Here is a 202-nt window from a genome sequence, read left to right as displayed (position 1 = left end):
ACAGCACAGTCATGGGCAGTGGGGCAGGAACTGGGGCCGAGCTGAGGTCATGCTCCTGGAACTCGGAGCGCTTCAGTATCACCGTGGGCAGACACACACATGGACACATGGCCTGCGGTGGGTGCCCTCTGGGTAGTCCCAAAATGCTAGGAGACCCAGGCAGCTGGACACAGGGACACTCTGAAAATTAATAGTGTAATAA

This window comes from Acanthisitta chloris, unplaced genomic scaffold, assembly GCF_000695815.1.
Source record: "Acanthisitta chloris isolate BGI_N310 unplaced genomic scaffold, ASM69581v1 scaffold33998, whole genome shotgun sequence".
Lineage (NCBI taxonomy): Eukaryota > Metazoa > Chordata > Aves > Passeriformes > Acanthisittidae > Acanthisitta > Acanthisitta chloris.
The sequence above is the reverse complement of the archived record's forward strand: the minus strand, read 5'-3'. Positions refer to the sequence as shown.